This window comes from Chroicocephalus ridibundus, chromosome 5 (assembly GCF_963924245.1).
Source record: "Chroicocephalus ridibundus chromosome 5, bChrRid1.1, whole genome shotgun sequence".
Lineage (NCBI taxonomy): Eukaryota > Metazoa > Chordata > Aves > Charadriiformes > Laridae > Chroicocephalus > Chroicocephalus ridibundus.
The window spans coordinates 39662963-39681936 of NC_086288.1; the positions used below are offsets into that span (position 1 = coordinate 39662963).

Here is an 18974-nt window from a genome sequence, read left to right on the forward strand (position 1 = left end):
AAGTTACATAGTTACTTGTCTATGCATCACGACAGCCAGTTTTACAATACTGATTGGAATACTACCAGATATAGCAGATTTATACTTAAATGCATAAAATAAATACTGTAATCAATGTCACAATTAACAGCATGGAATTATCTCTAGGAAAAACATTTGAGACAAATAAGTTGGAACTATATCATGGTTAAAAAAACGTTAGATTTCTCTCTCTTGTAGTAACCTGTGCTCAGAATATAGAATAATAATAACAACAACAACAACAATAATAATAATATTATCCTTTTTCCTCTCCGTGGTGTCTTTTTGTTTGTAGCAATATAGCGGTTGAATATGTGAATTTTAAAATCAATTGCAGCCTTCAGTAGGAAGCTGTATATACGCTGCTTTGCGACGTCTCTCTGATACTGTCCCCCATTTCCTTAACAAGAAGTGAATAGATTAAGCACTAAATATAGAGGTGTATAGGAGGACTTGAAATAAGCCAGTCCAGCCATCTGTGAAAATACAGAGTGCTACCATAGCTTCATTAACTTATTGACAATCAAAGAAAACAGAACCAGAATTGCTTGCCTACAGTTCTTCAAGCAAGATTTAATTGGTTAAATAAGGCATGTTATTCCTTCTGGCCTGCATAAAGTACCAGTCAGAAGTTATTCCAAACCGAAACTACTTTATTACTTCTTCTATTAGGCCCTTATTAAATCAACAATCAGTCTCTAGAACCTTTTCTTCTCCTCTTCTCAGTGTTTCTCTCTGAAGCACGCTGCCAAAGTAGGCAGATTTAATGAAAAACAGTATGTCCAATGCTTATAAAAAAAACCCCCGTATTGACTGATGTCAATCTTATAAACTGCTATTATATTTATCTAATTAGGGCCTATGTGTTTGTTCCTGTTCAGATTACCCCATAAGAATCATCTGCAATATCCTTAGCATTTTCAAATGCCTATGGTTACAATGGCACAAATAAACAAGAAATTAAGGTACTGACAGCATTTCAACACAGTTATACTAGAGGTAAAAATATATCCTCCTCTCTATATTGCCACAGCATGTGATCCAGATGCCGAAAAGAGTGCCAAGTCAGTGTATTTGCAAAGTGTTGGAGTGGACTCTTCGTTCACTCTTGCCAGGGCATCAGCCAGCACAAACACCTCAAGTGCAGATTAAAGACTCATAAATGTCCACTAGCGGTAAGGACCAGTGACAGACCGTTATCTTTCTGGAGCAACAGGTTTAAGAAAAACGGCTGAAGCCTGTACTTCCTGCAAAAAAGGCAGTTTCTTGGCCCATGTGAATCTCTTTACGCAGTATAAGCAGTTTTTTAGTCCACTGTAATTCTCAAATTCCTGGGCTTCAAAGCAACCCATTACTCCATATAAGAGTGATCTCACATGAAGGATCTTTACATGAAGTGCACAAGTATCTTCAATGCTTCTGCAAGACTGAAGTTATACCTAGAGTAGAATACTTTGTATAACAGAAAAATGATGGCAATGAAGTTTAGGACTATGGTACCTTTGATGTAATTTATTAATGCCCATACTCTATTGGTATCTCACGTATGTGACCATTTGCTCATAACACACACCAGAAAAAGGCTCACTGGCACTTGGGAAGAGTAGATATGGAATAAGTTCTTAGGCTAAAGGAAGAAAATATGCCTCCATGCTTGCAAATTGACAGTTCTCTAACCAGGTTTCAGTATTTTCTGTAACTATATAGAAATTGGCAACATTTAGATTAAAAAAAAAACAACCCACACCTGTATTTTCTGCTATTTTGTCCTCAGATGCAGTCACACTATTAAAATCAGATGGAAATCAGCATATTTGCAGGACTCCAAATAACGCATTTGTTGTCTGGGGGGCTACAAATGTGCTCAACGTGCAATATGACTCTCAACTTTTGCATCCTGTCAAAGACTTTTCTCCATATTCTCACCTACGATTTTTCCAAGTCAAGTCTGTATGTACTGTGTATCTTCAATGAATATAAATATCTACAACTGATACACATGCACACACACATACTTATGTATATACGCATATAAAATACTTGCATTTCTCAGAGCGACATGAAGAGGTGAACAGACCAATTGAAAGAGAAGATGAAGTTGAAATAAATTATCCAGTTCTGACTCAGTCTTTCCTCTTTTCAGTTTTTTCGGGTTTTTTAAGGCTACTCTTATGATACTAGAAATCCACTTGCCTAACTAGTGCAAAGTAATTAAACCCACCAAATAATACTGAAAATCTGACAAATAGAGTTTTTAAGGCAGAATTATCAAAGTATGAGTTTCTCTTCTCTTTTCCTTGACTAATCATAAAAGTCTCCTTGAAATATCCTGGAATACTCCCCTCCAGCTTCTTTGGAAAACCAAAGGAAAATCTTCAGCATCTGAATCATTTTAATACACTTAGGATAACACAGGGCAATTGCTGAAGTTTCACCAGTACCACATGAAACTTTTTACAACTGTAAAGGGGATTATCATATAATTTAATAACTCTGGAAGAAGATGACCAATCCAGAAGAGGTCTGAATCACAGCAGGCACCCACCTGCCCAGGCAATCTTTGCTAAAGAACTTTTCAGTGGAAAAGTTTCTACACTCATACAGGTTTGGATGTTTTCTACCTTTCATTCACTTTTTAAAAAATTTCTGGAAAATAAGCTATTGCAGTGTAGTGTGCATCACAGTGGATATACAACCTATAATGACACAACATGAAAATCTCGTTCATTAGATTAAAAACCTAAATAGAAGAGAAAAAAAAAAATGTTTGTTTGCTCTTCACTAAAATATAGCAAGTTAATAATAGCAGGCATTAAACATAAGGCACTTGGCAGGGTTCTCTTCACCATCAAGCTGCAAGTCAAAATGCCAAAATAAACCCTTTTTTCCCAGCAGTATGAATGTAATTTAACATTTAAAAACAGAAAAGAAGAACTTACAGGTAAAACAATCTTTTAGCAAATTTCTGCTAAGACAGAACTTCACATGGTCCTTCACATTACTTCCTGGGTTCATTTCCTAGAACAGAAAAAAGACACATGTGAAACTAGTTATATCATGTTGAAATTTTGTATACCTAAACTTAATAGCCTTAAATCGTGTTATGAAGCAAGCTTTGAAAAATTTTCAATGCTGATGTCTTCCAGACGGTACAACCTTAAACAACGCTTCTGGACTTGATAGGTAGTCCTAAATAACCTTTATCAAGTCCCATACCAGATACTGGTTCCCATTCATCTTTCTGTAGACTCACAGATTGATTTGAGATTAACTAGAGATTAATCTTTGATCTCCCTAAGCACAGGAGAACCATATGTGATTTTCCTTCTATCAGCCACACTAGTGTAAAAAGCCTTTTTGTAGCCAGCTAACCTGCATGGCACTGGCAGAATACCATGCAAGAATAAACAAAGCTTAATAAAACAAAAAAGCCAAAACATGTACTTTGTTCGCTAGCAATGTTTTTATACACATTGGCTTGCAAAACAGAGAGTAAAACACATTAAACCTTTAACTACAATAGTTGTCTTATGAGGGCAACAAATAGAAGCTCTGTCCAGCAAAGCACCCAAACTGGCTAAACCCGAGTGGTGCAGGAACATGTGGTGGACATTCACATGGTGGGGCAACTCCCTGTGCTGGGGGGAGGCGGAGGCCCCCAGACGCCACCCTGACCTGTTGCCCAGGGAGGTTGTCTGCTTGCCAGGGACTCAGATCAGGACATTGTGGAAAGGCTGCTGTAGACTATCACCCTTTGCTGCTCCTCCACACTGGCATCAATGATGATGCCGAGGGCAATCAGGAAAGCAAGATCCTGCAAGTCAACAATTTATTGTGCAGTTGGTATGGGCAACAGGGGTTTTAGTTTTATATGATCATGGGATGCTCTACAAGGACAGAGGATTGTTTAGCAGGGATGGTATCCACCTAAGCAGGGAAAAATATTTTTGCCAACAGGATGGCCAATTCAGTAATGAGAGGTTAAAACTAGGAATAACAGGGGCAGGAGAGGATAGAGGATGACCAACAATCAAGTGAGAACGACCAGGTGGGCGAGCAAGGAACACTGGGCAATGTGAATAGGAGGAATTCACCTCAGCAGATTGAGGGAGGTGATCCTTCCTCTCTACTCAGCCCTAGTGAGCCATCCTGAATGCTGGGCCCAATCCTGGACTCCCCAGTACAAGACAGACATGGGCATACTGGAGCAAGTCCAGTAAAAGGTCATGAACATAATTAAAGGACTGGAGCACCTGTTGTATGAGGAGAGGCTAAGAGAGATGGAGGCCTTGAGAAGAGAAAGCTCAGAAGGATCTTATCTACGTTTATAAGCACCTGATGGGGGACGGAGTAAGGAAGGCTCTTCTCAGTGGTATTCAGTGAAAGGACAAGAGGCAATGGGCACAAATTAAATACAAGACAACCCCATTTAAACATAATTCTTTAGTTATTTTTCCCTGTAAGGGTGGTCAGCCAATGGCACAGCTTGCCCAAGATGGTTTCAGAGTCTGTATCCTTGCAGATATTCAAAACCTAACTGGACACAGTACTGGGCAATGTGCTCAAGGTGACCCCTGCTTTGACCAAGGGGTTGGACAATCTCCAGAATTAGCTTCCAACCTCAATGATTCTGTGATTCTGTAAAGTCTTCTATTTAACTGTTGGTCTCTGCTTAAAGTAAATTGAAAAGAGGTTAAATTAATCACCCATGAAATCTCCTCTCCATGATGCACGGGAAAAAAAAAAATACAATCAACCCCATTGTGCTTTAGTTAGTGAAAAAGGCATTAAAAGGTTATAGCTGAAAGCTAGCAACATATAGTAACCCTGACCCTAATGAATGCCAACACGTCTTTTGGCGCCTCTGATATTAATGGCAAGACTTTACAACAATAGATTAAAAGCAACGGAAGAAATTGAGATACTCTGATCCAATTCATTGTAGAAGCCATAAAATTTTTCCCAGTAATTCCTGCTTCTAACTCTCCTAGTTTTCCTTGAAAAAACAGATTTCACATAAATACATAACTTCAGGCAGATATTCACATATGATATTTAAAATGGATTAACAACAAATACATGAAATGCATTTGGTTTCACAATGGAGTATTTACTTAAAAACAAACAAGCATTACTCTGACAACTCAAAAAAAATTGTCAATATGCACTCTAAAAATGTGAATCAGCTGCATGGTATGCAGTGGTATGGTATTTCACGGCATTTCATACTAAATGAAAAACACCAATAGTTATGTAGGCATTCATGCGTTTATGACAGCATGCCCCATAGAACTGTTCCACTGCATGTGGAGAAATCAATCCATGGAGTAAGTTTTATAACTCATGAAGAACAGAAGGACAGATAGACTGTAGATTAAAAGTCCAAAGAAATTTTTTACAGTCAATATATCACATCGTGAAAAAAAAAAATTCTTTAGCAGTTGAAATCATATGCCTTCAAGAGAGCAGATTAAGCTTTAATTTTTCCAGAGGCTTTTTCTTTTTATACTTTGAATTTGAAAAGATATGACCACAAATTATATTTCAAATTCTCAGCACATGCCTACTTTAGTCATTGCCAGCGAGAACAAAGAATACATGTTAAATAAATATACAGTGGATTTCTGTACATATGTACTCTTAAAAAGGCATGTTGCATACATACAATTACATGGGTATCTTTTGTGTTCATGTTGCTAAGGAAACAAACTTCTGTGCCAAACATACGATTTCAAAGATATTCTAGTTCTTAAACAGGCTGGGTATGTGTCTCCTTTTTTTTTATTTTTTAAATTGAGGGGGAAAGGCTAGTGTATAATGTTACAGAAGAGCTCTCAATAGCCAAGAGCATGTTAAGCTATCAAAATTACAACATCTGAAATAAAGATTTTTCTTTCCATAGCGTTTGTGTACTTAGATGTAACTTTATAGGCTAGCTCAAAAGGCAGTAGATTACAGCATAAAGTTAGGACATTACCGGTTTTGCATAACACAGAAGATGAGGCAGATAAACCAGAAATTTTCTTTGAAAATTGAGTTGAAAACTCAAAATCTATAGGAAACTTTCACTACTGTGCTATCCATATCAGACTGTTGTTTATTAATGGCATAAGATAAAATATGACGCAAATATACTACCCTATTTAAAGGAAGACAAAACAAGTTTGCTATAATGAACTGTGTTCTGAAAATCAAGCTATCAGCATACCCATTAAAAACGGATGAATCAAAGAACTATGTTACATAGATATGAGTTCATGTTTTCCTGTCGTTTCACAGAACATAACACAATCTCTATTCAATACCTGTATGTGTTTTATTTATCTTGGTCCATCTGCTCTGCAAATGTTCTTGCAAAGCAGTTTCCCATGGCAACATCAAATATCACATAGTCCCAGTCTTCTGTTGAAGCACTTCTAACTGATCCACTCCTGCATTTCAAGCAGCGTCTTTTTCTGCAGTACTTAAGTAAATAATAAATAGAGTAGCTCATCAAACCAAAAAAAAAACCCCATGAATGAAGAAAATACCCATGAATAAAAAATCCTCGTATGGGGATTTATTTTTTTTTGTTATTGTTTTTATAATTTCATTTTTGGAGAGAATTAGATTTAAACCATCAAGGGCCGGGGTGGGAGATTGACATTATAAAAAAACCTGTCAATCCGCTGGTGGTTTTTACTTGATTAAAATTTCAAAATCATTATGTTACATGTAGCAAAACAAATTGTGCACAATACAAGTTTCAAAGAACAAGGTTACACTATGCTGGAAAGTTAAGTTTTGGAATGAAAAGTCCACAATGACTGATTACTATGGGACAACTTCAGCTAGGTATCATCACCTAAAAATCATTAACAAGCCATCTAATTTTTTCATCCTCATGTTTACAACAATCAAGGAAATACAAATAAGAGGAAAATTTCTCAATACATTTTCATGCAAGATAAAAAACTAGTAACAGTGATTTCCTGAAAGGAACTTATATCTTACCCGAGAATCTACCTCAGTAACTCCTTCTCCCTATTTTAAGAAGGAGTAGAAATACATAACATTCATTTTTAAGTGACCTTCTGAAAAAACTCTCTTCAAGTAAGTGCTTAAAAACAAAAACAGAACCACCCAATACCTCAGTAAATACCATATTAGTCTTGAGCACACTGATTCTGTGTGAAATTGTAACAGAATTTACAGTTCAAACCGTAAATTAAAGTAGAATTTTCTTAAGTCAGGAAAACTAGCCTGCTGAATCTCAACGTCTGGTATCTTTAGATTTGTTAGTCCAAAACCACCAGAGGTTGCTAGGAACATGCCCTGTGGAGATTTAAAAGGTAATCAGACCTTCTGGGTCACTTCTACACCACTGTACTTTAGTTTATAGCAGTTTATAACCTAGAACTACCACATATTTTTCTGCCAGTGTCATCCTCTTTCACCTATACGTTTACTTGGGTTATTCTCGAGTTTTGCCAGGCATTCTCTTTTGCTCATCTTGCAATTTGGCCCAAACGGGTTTTATAGATTAGTCTAGATTGCTGGTCTGTATGGTGAAGTTCTGTACAATAATTCTGATATTTTTAGGTAGAAAGGTTTCTTTGCATGTCTTAAAAATAAATGACACTATGGGCTAACGTAGCAACGTGGCATTTCTGTTGAGCACCGGACAGAGCTACAATAGGAGGGCGGCTCAACTGGTCTATTGCATATGCAGCAAGTCCAGTTCACTTTAGAAATATATGCATATGTTGCTTGACAGATAAATCCAAAATACAAATACAAGAGCCCTCTCCCTGCATATAAGGGCATATGAAATTTCTCTTTACAAAACTACACGTAAGCTCACCTGCTACCTTCCCAATGATTTTCTACTAGCCATCAGTCAAAGTACAGTTTTACCAGTAGAGAAAAAAATTCTATCTGAGGTAAACAATAGATGCATTTTATCATTACACTCTAAAAATCTTTATTCTGCATTATTTTTAACAGGTCATTAAAATATGCTCTTGAGTTGATGAGTTATATGTTTAAGATTTCTAATGCAATTCATTTTTCAAGCAAAAGCAGGTAGTAGCACTTCTGCCATCAGTCAATCAGGTGACACAAAAAAACGGTAATTTAATTCCTTAATTGTATGAACCTAACTGTGCATATGTTTTACTATTCATTACTATATACAAAATGTTTGCCTTAAATGTGTAGATTGGCTTGTAAGAAAATCAAATGTAGAAACATTTCGGTCAAAACTACAGTGAAAGCAATAAAAAGTACATTACTGCAAGTTTTCATCAAACCACAATTACTCTGTGTTTATTTTTCCATAGGAAGATTAGATTTCTACTCATTTTAAAATACCACAGTAAAAATATCAGTGATAAAATGATCGGTAATAGTCAATTTCATTACATGCAATCGATATATGTGAAATAGATTGGCTAAAAGCAGAGGATGGTTTGACAAATATTTTTCAAATATGCTACTTCAAAAGTAATGATCTAAACTAAAAATAAAATACAAATCCTTAAAGGACTAACATGTTGCTTTTAGTGGCAGTGTCTGAAAAACTGTAAAGCCTTTAAATTACTAGAATCTATTCTAGAAACGGCTAAGCAGCCAGTACCGTATTCATTTAGCCTTTGTCCTTTTAAGCTTCCAGGGTGCTGTGTAGCCATAGTAACTATGCCTTTTCTCTGTGAAATCCATTAGCTGGTTTCAATCTGGGATTCAATACTACCATAAAATCAAAGCCAAAGATTAAAAAAAAAAAATATGATTAAAAAAAAGATTATTGGTGACAAGCATTTCTTTTAAAAGCAATTTCTGCATATTTATGCTTTATACATAACAGCAAAAGAAACCATAAGGTTAAAAGGACATCAACAGATAAATTCAAAATTCATTTTAAAACTTGGTTACCATCAGGAATGACACAGTACCACCTCAAACTAGATCTCAGAGCAAAACTAGCTCTCATTTGCATGAAGTCAGTGCTGCTGGATGGCCATCAACAAAACAGCACAACAGATGAGCTTTCAACCTCGCCATCTCACTCCCTTTCTGACAGCAGACTGAGGTGCAAGTATTAGAAAGGAAGAGACACCAGGATTTGCACTGCAATTTGGACAAGCCCACGCAAAAGATAAAAACCACCTTTGTTCCTACAGTATCTTTTGTGTGACAGTACAGACAGACTACAAATAATCTGTTGAGTCTACATTGTAGAAGAATTCTATTGATAGGAAATGGAAAGTCTTGGACTCCTACTCCATGTAGACTACTTTGAAAGAGGGACGGTGTTTCAGAAGATTAAGACAAGCTTTATCCTGTATCCTATTTGGATATGTTGGGTTTTGTCACGACAGCACTGAGCAACTTCAATGCCAACTCAGTCCTGACATTGGTTACAGGTAAACTAAGCTAATGGCATTGCCACTGTTTGCTTGAATCCTAATTACCAGGAGTTACACTTGGCACCTAAGAGGAGCTACGTTTTTCTGCAAGTAGTTGGAATATATTTCACAGCTGTAATCATCAAAGCATTGGAATATATTCCACAATCCACTAATTTTAAAATAAAGACTTCCCTAAGTCCTTGTACTGGATACCACGCTCCTTAACTAAAAATTTTCACTGCCGCCTTAGCTGTTGTATTTAACTGTTAGTTCCACTTCTGTTGATTTGATTTTATACTTCCATTCACTTCTGCATTATATTAGAATCAAACATGATTCAAAGACAAAATATCTGCTATGGTAAGAAGTGTGCATGTTTGGTCTGGGGGAAGGGATGATTCCCACAAACAAGAGAAAGTTTTATTACATATGGTATTTTATTTCTGCTTTCTAGCTCCTTATTGTGCTGTTGCCCTTCTTATAACAAGCAACAAGACTGAATGGCAAGGTCGTGTTCATATAGGATAAAGAAAGATCACTTGATTACTTTTAAGAGGTCACCAAAATTGCAAAATGAAATCATATTTCCATTCAATTGAAAAAAAAAAAAAAAAAGAGAGAGAAAAAAAATATATTTCTCATGAGAGTTACCCAAGTCTAAAACTTCTACCTTCTCCTCTATAATACACAACTTGTAACCTCTTGACTACATTGAAGTTAATAGCAAAACTCCCATAAACTTCAGCAGGGCAAAGATTTCATCCTAGGTATCTTTATGACAAGGATGACATACGAGGGAATTAAAGGCCATGCTTCCTGTCACTATTGTAGAGGACAAAGTCCTGTCATCATAGTTTCTGCACCTGACTTGGCCAATGATTCTGTGACCTTCAGCTTGTCCCTGATCTAAACCAGAATGGCAGCACATTTTGGAAGTCACTGTGTGAAGCTCAATAATAGCCCCAGACCCTTCTGGGAATTCAACACTCAAAGAAAGATGCACAAAATGCTTCTTTCCAAATATTCCTGGTACTGTCTTTCAAACAAAAAACAGAGGGAGGCCCACCTTTACTTTAAAACACAGTAAGCATATTGAGGAAGGCAAGGATGTTCTTAATGGTTAGAACATTTTGACAAAACGCTAGAGATCCAGATTCAATTTCATCCTAAGCATTAAGATAATCAAAGATATAAACCTTACTACTTTAAAAAAAAAAGCAACCAAAACACCTTTGTCATTAGCAATGACTGCAATTTCATCCACTCAGGCTATAGAAGAAAGTACTTCTATCCCTATTGACAGTACCATCTCTGAACTATAATCTTAGGAGAGGAGAGGAGAGCACGATATACAGGTACTTTCCTTTTCCCACACAGTCTTACTGCTGCAAAAGGCTCATAAGCAGGAAGCAGCACCGATGGGACAAATCACAAGACATTAAATCCAGCTCTATGAATAGGAATTACCTAAAGTTGGGGAGAAAAAAAGAAAATCAGAAAAGCTAGAGATCTGATACAGTATAAAATAAGTGTAAGTGCTCTCAAAAGACTTGCAAGTGTTTCCAAATCCAATGAGAGCTTTTGCAAATACTACAACTTAGAATGCTTTGAAAAACAGCAGTAATGTTCTGTTCCCACAGGCTTCACATCAAAATTTTGCACAGCATTCTATCTTTATGTGCCTGTTTAAGTAACTTTACTATTTACCTAAATTTATTCCATAAAGTTTTTTTCAAAATTCAAAAGCTGTTTTTCCTTCCTTTCCACATTCATCTTTTAATATTTTCTAATTTATATAATAAAACGAAAAGAAAAAAATCAAAACTTTAAGCCACATATTTTCATAGCTTCAGTTTTCACCACATTAAATTCTAAGGGGTTAATACCTTTAAAGCCCTAAGAATATTCTGCAAGCTTTAAATTATGGGGGAAACACACGATAAACCTCTCCTTAAAACCTGTGGTACCAATTAAAATAAACTTGTAAGAGGACTAGTCACAGGAAGTTTAATTTTCCTTGACATTAGAAAACAAAAGGAACCTCACACAAATAAAACGTCCATATAATACCTTCATCTGAGAAGGCTCTGTGAGGATGTTTTCTATGTCCAATGATATTACTTCTTTCACATAAACCTCTCTCCTCGCCCTCCATTCCAATACTTCACAGTTGCCATAGTTACCATTTTACATGGCCATAGTGTGAGTGATGACCTCACATTCGATACATCCCTAAAGGCTCCAAGTTCACAAAATATTTCAAGATTTGTGCAGAAATTTTGCCATGAAATTTCACTAAAAGACTGGCAGGTGCCAAGGCACATTCAAACAAACATCTCTTTTTGAAAACTGGCTATTTTATTTGCTGAACTGCAAACTTTCAGTTGCAATGAAAGTATAGGAACTGAAACCATGGCATGACTCATTAATTATATTCTGACAATTTGGACACCTAATTTTAATTATAATTCAAATGGTTTTAAATAAGGAAGGTCATACAACTCTCCAAATTCCAGAAAAATCACATGAAGAAAAAAAATCCCAAAACATTCCTAAACACAACATAGTAAGCAGAACCTGAGCCTTCGTATAGTATTTATAGATTAACGTTGCCCACATGGTTCCAATACAGCTATCGGAAGCAGAAAATACACAAACAGCAATTGATCTCCTAAGCTTGAAGAACGACAAAATCAATCACCACGATGACAATCTAAAAGTCAGGTGTCATACCCATAACAGATAGGTCACTGAATCCTTAACTACTGTCCCATAATGAACAAAAGTAGATATATTGGATTTCTGCATGAGGTCCCACAGCCTCATTTTCATGGAATATAAAGAACTCTACTTGGAGTAATTCTCAATTGTGTCTGAAATCTTTTATGTAATAGAGATTACTGTCTATTGACTGATATATAAAATTCAGGTACATACTGCACTCCAAGGAGCAGAACTTCCAAAAAGCGGAAGTGAATCTCTGTTCACTGGGTGAAGTGTTGGATCCTTGGACCCCTGCTATAAGTTCCCAAAAACGCAAAGGAAAACTCTTCTCCCCACTTTTCACTTACATGTAAGCACACACGTGATTATGGAAACTGTCCTAACTTCCAAAAATGTGATGGTCACAGAAAAAAAATACAGTAAAGATTAAATAATTTGAAATACATCTTATAACTAATTTGAATAAACTAGATGCCTTACATGCCACTCAATTTTTCCTTTGTCTTTCCTACTCCCCATATCGAGAGAGAACATAAGATGACAAGAATCCACCTGGATTACACTGATACGATGCTAACAGGCAGAGGGACCTAATGAAGTTAGGAAAGCATCATATACATCCACTTATTAGCACATATACAATCTGTAAATCATAATTTTAGTCACAGAGTATCACTAGTTCAACAGTTACCCCTAAAGATCACAGTGTGTGAGAAGGTTATTTTCATATTCATCTTGTGAAGTCCTGTGATCTTTCATAGGCAGAGTAACATCACCCTGTCCTTTATATCTTAAAACTGTACTCTTATGTGAACATACTTGAAGATTCCATGTTGGTTTTAACCTTAGAATAACGACGACAAAAAGCCATCTGTGACAACCCAGCACTTTGCAATCCATGCATTTATTTCCCTACTTAGTATGTTTGGGATCTTTCTCGCCTATATATGGCCAAAAGTTTTCAAGCCGCCCTTCTGATGACACTAACCCTGCTGATCTCAGGTTTTTTCAATGTAGACAGAGCAACTAGAAGGGTTCTTCTCTTTCCAACATTTCCCAACCCTAGCCTGGCATCAAAACAAGAGCACATTGGAAGATCAACGGATGGTCTAGAGCCAGATGAAGCAGATGCAAGTACTTCCCATGAGCCTCAGAACTGAGGAAGGCAGGTTTCTGCATCTGTTGATTGGCTTTTTAGGTGAATTATGCTAACACCATACTATTGCCTTCTGCAAAATATTTTGGTCTCTATGCATAGTATGCCACATTCGCATGTGTACTTAAAAATCCCTGCTCATACTAAGAGCTACTATCAACCAAGTTCTCCTCCTAAAATCAACAGTGATCAACAATGAAAACTGTTTAGTGTTGGGCTCCAAAGGCTGTGAATCAGCAGCACCAAGTCCAGCTGGAGGCCAGTCATCAAAGGCACACCCCAGGTGTCAATATGAGAGCCAATACTGTTCAACATATTCATTAATAACTTGCAAGGTGAGAGAGAGCGGACCTTCAGCAAGTTCACAGATAATGTAAAACTAAGAGAAGCAGTTGATTCACCAGAGGGTTGTGTTGCCATTCAGAGGAAGTTTGACAGGCTAGAGAAACGAGCAAACAGTAACCTCATGAAGTTTAACGAAGGGGAAGTGCAAATTCCTACACCTGTGAAGGAATAATGCCAGGCACTAGTACAGGTTGGGGACCGACTAGCTGGAAAGCAGCTTTACAGAGATGGACTCAAGGGTCCTGGTGGACAAACTGACCATGAGCCAGCAGTGTACCCTCACAGCAACGACAGATCACAGCAACTTGGCAGCGTCACCGGGAGGTGAAGGGAGGTGCTCCTTTCCCTCTGCTCAGTACTAGTGAGAAACATCTGGAGTGCTGGGTCCTGTCTCGAGCTCCCCAGTACAAGAGAGACATGGGCATAGCGAAGCAAGTGCAGCAAAGGGCCATGAAGATGATTAAGGGAGCGGACCATCTTTTGCATGAGAAACTGCTGAGAGAGATGGGGGCATTCAGCATGGAGAAGAGAAGGCTCAGGGGAATCTTATCCATCTTTATAAATATTTGATGGGAGGCATACAAGGAAGACAGAGACAGGCTCTTGCCAGTGGTGCCCAGTCACAGGACATAGGGAAATGGGCACAAACTGAAATACAGGAAGTTCCAGTTAAACATCAGAAAAACCTTTCATACTGTCAGATTGGTCAAACATTGAAAAAGGTCGCCCAGGTTCTTTGTGGAGTCTTCATCCTTGTACATACTCAAAAAATGACTTGACACAGCCCTGTGCAAACTACTCTAGGTGACCCTGCTGTAAACAGGGGAGTTGTGCCAGACAATCTCCAGAGTACCCTTCTAACCTCAACTATTCTCTGATCCTGTTAAGAATTAACATCTCCGGCTTTAAAGTAGGGAACCCATGTGTGGTTTCTCTCCTACATTGAGAATTAATGTGCCTACACAGTATTTTGTTCTCATCCACTATGTTGTTGCATAGTGTCAACTTCATGAGCAACTGAACTAGTCTATTCTCATTATTGTCTGTTGCTTTGAAAGTAACAATTCTCATATTCATCAGCACCACTAGAGCCCGACTAATTGTCAAAAGAAAATCTTAAAACAAACAAATAAACCAGAGAAGAGGGTTTATAGGAATAAGTATTCTGTGATTTGCTTTTCAACTGTCTTTCGGTAAAATTATTCCATAATGTCATCACTTGGATTTTAGCGTGCAGACTTTTCAAAGTAACAGCTGTTTTCCCTGTCCTGGTAAATTTGCCTTTAATAAGTCCCAATCCCAACCACCGTCATACACTACACAAAATAGACATTGCATGTCACTCAAAATCTTTAAAAAAAAAAACAAAACCTCGAAGTTTGTAATTCTCTATGAAGTGAGATATAACTCTCATTCCATATTTCCCACTTACGAGAAGACTGTTTTACAATTTAAATGTTATGTTACTCATCCATAACCTCCTTTTATGTTTTGTTTTGATGCTTTGTGAATAGAATATTCATCTAGCATTTAAATTAATATTTAATTGAAGAATACTCAGTTCCGCATAGCTCCTGTATTTGAGAATTCATAGTACCTACCTGTGAAGCGACATCCAGCAAGCCATCACATGGAAGTTCTACATGAGGAAGTACATACCTTCCTGTCCCCAAATGCTGTCTCCTGTTACAGACCCTCATTCCTTACACAGCCACAGGGAGCCATTCTACCTTTTCCTGAAACATTTCCTCCCACTTATGAACCAGCTAGAATTTTTTTCTCAGTTAGTTTTTTTGTTTGTTTGTTTTTTGGGGGGGTTTTTGGTTGTTTTTTTTTTTTAATGCTGTATTCATTTTAAACTAGATCTCTTCCATGTTACGAGTTACCAGGATCCTGAAATGATCCTTTGTCTAGGATCAAGGAAGAAAGTAACAGCGGGGGAAAAAAAAAAAAAAAAAAAAGGAGGAGGATTCTTTGGGTATTACTGACTTAAAAAGTGTTTATGAAGCTACAACCTCAGAAACTAGAACAAAGTATAAGACAGGGTGAAGGATACATGACCAGTGACAGGGCGCATAAACTTCATCAGGTCACAGAGGATCTGGTGCTTGATGATTAAATACACTGGGGATATTTAAAGACTAAGTTAGAGAGGTATCACAACATAGCCTTTGGCCTCTGGACTATGATTTCTGCAAAGAGGAAATAAGATTTGTTATCCATCATGGTGATGTTCAGAAGTAGCACTGTCACATTTAGATGACCTAGTGTACCTCACTTCGAAACCAATAAAGTCTTACTTAACAACCTAAGGAAAGTACAGTTGGAGTTCCTGCACATTTAAGATGCACTTACAATGAAAAAGTTGTCTTAAAGTTGGAGCAAAAAGTTTAAGTTAGTGCCTCAAGTAATCCAGTTTCTGAAACAGAAGAAACATGCAAAGCACTGTCTTACCAGTGCTAGCCTCTCTGACCGAACATTTGCATTCTACAATTCAGTATACTGATACTATATATACTGATAGTATACAAATACTATCATTCTCAAAACTTCCATTGCATAAACTCGCTATTTTTTCTGATAGAGAGGATGCATTATTATGCCTTTACATCAATTAAGCCAAACCCCAAAACTGTAATTCCCCTATAAAATTTGTGCAACATATTTGTCAGATAATATGCATGCCCTGAATTCCTCAAGTGGATGGCTAGTGCTAAGAAAAATCTTAATAAAGAATTTTCCATGGGACCAAAAGCCTTTTTAGCTTAAACTTTTGTTCTCCCCATTCTCAGGAAAAGAACCAAAATAAAAACCAAAGCCTGGATCCATTTTACTTATGCACACGCAAGGTCCATCTTCCCAGAATTTTTTCCAGTAAATACTCATGGAATATCAGCATTTCAAACCACTGCTACATTGCATATATTCTATGTTTCATAAATTCAAGTTACTATTTAGCCACTGAAACAGGAGAATACAATTGTTATTTTGTGTCTTTAAAGCTTTTCCTGTAGCTGACTTCTGAAGACCAAGAGGGCTTCAGTAGAATTGAAAAAAAAAGGTGTTAAAAACTAAAAAAAAGAGAAAAGGTAAGCTCTGCAGGTTAAACAAAGACTGGCACTTGTTGCTCTGCTTCTTGCATAAGTGCGTTACTGTACAATACCTGCCTATCAAATTTACCGGGGTTTAAGTGGATTTACCTGCTTTAAGCTGAAGTCATCAAGTAAAATAAAAGGGGTTCTAAATTGATGTAGCGCATTTTTCTTGAAAATGAACTAGAATGAAATCTTGGAATAAAGAAATTTGGTTCTAAAGGGTAAGCAGAATGAAAAGGTTTGCACACAGATGTCTTCCTCCATGCCCCATTGCTGCACAGCAAGTTCCTTTTTACTGGTCTCAGAACAAACCTGAACTTCCAGAAAACCTCTGGTTTGTAACAAACTCCAGGCAGTTCCTTTTCAATCTTCCAGAAGACTTTTCTAACTACCTTTAAAACTTGAACCCACAGACATACAGCCTGCCTGCTTCTCCAAAGCCCATCTTACTGCCTGTTTTAAGCCCTCCTAGAAGCTAAGTCAGTCACAGTCTCTGACTACCTGCTCCACCCAGCACCATCAAAGCCTCTCCCCAGGCAAATCTGGAGAGCTGCTTGCTGGGAAGGGGCAGTCCCCCCTTCCTCCCCAAGATTTCTACCCAGTCCATTTTTTAGTATGTGGAGGAAGGCAGCCCTCTTCCACGGTGCTCCAGCTGTGCCCCTTTCAGCAGAAGAGGACACAGAGCAGCTAATAAACTGCAAACAAACTGCACAGACCATCCGTCACACATGCAGACTCTTCAGCGATTAGGTAGACAGATAACATCTCTACAAATCTGCAATTCTGGAATAACTCCAGGTTAAGGTCTTATGAGAAACATCCGATCTCTGTAGATTCCTTCCCGTTATCTAAACAGCATTTGTTCTCTGCTACTTATGTTCTTCCAATGCACTCTGCCTCATTGAAGCACTACATGCTGGCTAACATACGCTTAAGGATCCCACAGTGAAAGCTGGGAAGCTTTTGTCATTAATTACCTCAGACATCAAGTTCTGCATCTCAAAACTCAGCTTCTCAAGGCTCAATCACTGTGCTGCACTTAAGTAAATATCCCCAAGACATATCATCAAGCATATTTTCCACGTCATCTGCAGAGGATGAAAATTGTCTTCCTATGATAGTTCACTTGAAATGGATCTGAATTGAGAACGGAAATGATCACCTTATTCCAGGTCTCAGCTGAGATGTCAAACCACAGAGGAAAAAAAAAATTAGACTCTTCGGAAAAGAAAAAAAAAAAAAAACCAAAACCAACACCCACTAACATAGTTAGCACTAAGGCAAACCTAACCGGAATGTTAACAGACAAAGCCTATGGAGTCTATATGCAAAAGCATGCTTCTGGCCTTTAAGTCAGGGTCCAGTCAATGGGCCAGGGAGTGAGCGCGTATGTGCCCATATGGGTGTAGTTTTCATGATCACGTGGGCTGCATCTGTGATCTGCATCATACATTCGTAGACCTTGTGAAATTAACAAAATACCTCTCTAATTCTTAGAGCTGCCATCAGGTGTCTTTTAGTTAAAGAGGAATTCATTGCTCACAGTAAACACTTCACAAAATATATTATTATACCAGGTTTCTTGTTTCGGACTCTGAAAGTCTCTCTCCAACTGTTGTTAGGAATATCCTTATTTTATCCAAAGTTTATTTGCGTAATCAAGAAAGAGAATGATAGCATGTTAAACTGCTTCAAATATGGCAAAGAGTATACTACATTCAAAAATTATCTGACTGGGCACTTCCCGAAAGACCCAGTAAGCCATGGTGGACTCCTGCACCGCTACTGCCAACAGTCCCTCACAAAAATCACTGCTAAATGACGAAAAGAAAACCTGAAGATGTAAACAAGGAAGAAAGTAATAAATGCCCTTCCCTTTGAATATCACAGATGGCCTTTTGACAATAATGTTTACCTCTATAACGACTTTCTATTGATTCAACAATTAAAAAAAAAGATAATAAATTGAAATCCACTCATAGGCAAGATTCATAGCTGGAGTTCTGGCAATTTACACTAAGGTCAATGATGTCCGCGAGAATCTAAATTTTGTCTTCTGCTCTGCATCTGGCATAGTATCAAGTGCCACGTTTCAGTCGACAACTTAAGGCTATCAGTGGTCTAGCTTAAGTATAGCTACAAGACTGTAAAAGAGCTCTGGAATAAACAAACATAACAACTCCACTCCAAAAGCAAAGTGGAATTGCTTGCCCCAGGAGATAGGTTTATCTGTGCAAAACCAGA

At 37.5% G+C, this 18974-nt stretch overlaps 1 protein-coding gene across 3 annotated transcripts in view; it reads right to left on the reverse strand.

The window, feature by feature from the left end:
• MARCHF1 (membrane associated ring-CH-type finger 1) overlaps positions 1-18974 on the reverse strand; it is a 248096-nt gene that overhangs the window by 166167 nt on the left and 62955 nt on the right. For all 3 annotated transcript variants that reach the window (XM_063335298.1, XM_063335296.1, XM_063335300.1), the window contains exon 2: positions 2961-3039. The gene's annotated coding sequence lies outside the window, so the exon portion shown is untranslated. The remainder of the gene's footprint in view (positions 1-2960; positions 3040-18974) is intronic.